Genomic DNA, 2,302 nt, shown 5'->3' on the forward strand with positions numbered 1-2,302 from the left:
TTCCCGTGTACAACGGGGGTCGTGTATTTCTAGAAATGGCTGTGAGGACCCCACTAGATAATGCAGGCCCTCGGGGCTCCTGCGTGACTCGGTTGGGTGAGGGTCTGACTCTTGATCTCGGGCCAGGTCATGATCTCTCCTTTCGTGGGATCAAGCCCCGGATCAGGCTCCACGCTCTCAGCGCTGGATTCTCTCTCCCCCTCTCTCTCTGCCCCTCCCCTTCTCTCTCTCTCAAAATAAATAAGAACTGAAAAGAAGACCGCACTCCCCCCCACCCCGTGGGCTCCGGATGCTATTTAGGAGATGGGCACCTTGGGGTCTTCCGCACCCCGACTCCCGGCTGGTGGCTGAGCCCCAGCTTGGTGCACACTGAGCCCAACATCTCTCTTTGGTCTCTTTTTCGTCCTTCCTGAGATTTTGAGACCCAGTTGTTCTAAATCAGGAGTCTGCAAACCATTCCTGTAAAGACCCAGATAATAAATATTTTAGGCTGTGTGGGCCGCACAGCCTCTGTCGCAGCTACAACTTTGCTGTCCTGATGCAGAAGCAGCCACAGACCACGTGGCAGTGAACGGGCGTGGCCGGGCCCCAAAATAACCTTCCCTTATGAGCACTGGAATCAGAATTTCATATGATCTTTATGTGTCACAAAGTAGTGTTCTTTTATTTTAATGCTTTTTTTTAAAGTTTATTTTTGCAAGGGAGACAGAGCATGAGTGGGGAAGGAGCAGAGACAGAGGGAGACACAGAATCCGAAGCAGCTCCAGGCTCTGAGCTGTCAGCACAGAGCCCGACACGGGGCTGGAACCCATGGACCGCGAGATCATGACCTGAGCTGAAGTTAGATGCTCAACCGACGGAGCCCCGCAGGCGCCCTGGCAGTGTTCTTCTTTTGATTTTTTTTCCCCCAGCCATTTATAAAAGATAGCAGGACAGGCTGGGCCACGGTTCTATAGCCCGTCAGCTGCCGCCTTAAACCAACAGGGCCCCCGACCCCCTCCTCTCCAGGTGGCGGACCTGCCAGGCCCTTTGTGCTTGCATGGCTGTCCGACTGGAGCCTGTTCGAGGCCCCGAGCCCCATCACAGTTGTGTTCTTCATGCTCTGCTTCCGAGAGAGAGAGAGAGAGAGAGACAGAGAATGAGAGAGAGAGAGGCAGGCGAGGGGCAGCGGCCGCACAACGCCTGTTTCTGCTCTTGTCCAGGGCCCTCCGGCCCAGGCTCTCCATTTCTGCAGGCCTGGCCTCCCCTCGGCCTCTAAATACAAATGACAGCAGTTGTTAAGTACCTCGCCCGCTGTCACGTGATGTCCGATGTTGTCCACCAGCCTCTCACCCGCCCTGCAGGGGAGGCTGCGGTCCCCAGTCCCCAGAGTTCTGAGCCCAGGGCCATGCGGCGCAGGCTGGCCAGGTCTCGAGCCCGGGTCGCGCCCCGAGGAAGTGGTGGTCTGACTCTTGAATAGCAATGTCCGAGTCTCCCGGACAGGTGCTGAGTGCTCCCGCCTCAGTACCCAGGCGTCCTAGTGCATGACCGAGCAGGGCAGGAGTTGCTGACGGTGGGGCCGGTGGCGGGGCTAAGCAAGGCCATCATGTGAGAGTCAGCCCTGGGGGCCCTGCAGGAGCTGACAGAGGGGAAGCAAGGGGTGAGCACAGCCGTGGGGTGCGTCTCTGGGAGGTGCTGAGGAAGCCTTGCTCCAGCTCGTCCCTCCCAAGGACAGAATAGAGATGAAGGGCATGGCAGCAGGTGGGGGAGGGGCCATGGCAGCAGGTGGGGGAGGGGGGTTAGAAAACCGGAAAAGCAGAGAGAAATGGATGAAGCCATGAGGGAGGAGCCCATGGGTTCGGTCTGCACCAAGGGCGGAGGCCGGGACGGATGACAGGTGCTAGGAAAGGGTCGGTGTCCCGGAAGAGGCCAGGTGCTGGCTGGTCTGAGCTGAAGACAGAGGGTGAGGTTTTGGGATCAGAGATGTCTGTCCACCAGGCCAGGGCAGCAAGTACCCCCTCCGGCAGGTGGCATCCCCGGGGATGGGGAGGGTTCTGTTCACGCATCTCACCCCTCCCGCCGAAGCCAGGACCCAGCTGGTCTCTGTGGTGAGGTCTCTGTCCTGTCCTGTCAGCAGGCGCCCTGGGCGCCCCGATTCCTCCTCTTCCTCCCACCCCCCCTGCCCCCGACACCCTGCTGTGGGGGCCACTGGTTGGCAGCCCAGGCTCTGGCCCTCGGACCAAGTCCGCGCCCTGTGGGGCTGCCCCTCCCATTTCTAGCCAGCCCAGAGGATGGCGCAGGGCGCAGGGCCACGCGTGCAGAC

The sequence above is a fragment of the Suricata suricatta genome, chromosome 3, assembly GCF_006229205.1.
Source record: "Suricata suricatta isolate VVHF042 chromosome 3, meerkat_22Aug2017_6uvM2_HiC, whole genome shotgun sequence".
NCBI lineage: Eukaryota > Metazoa > Chordata > Mammalia > Carnivora > Herpestidae > Suricata > Suricata suricatta.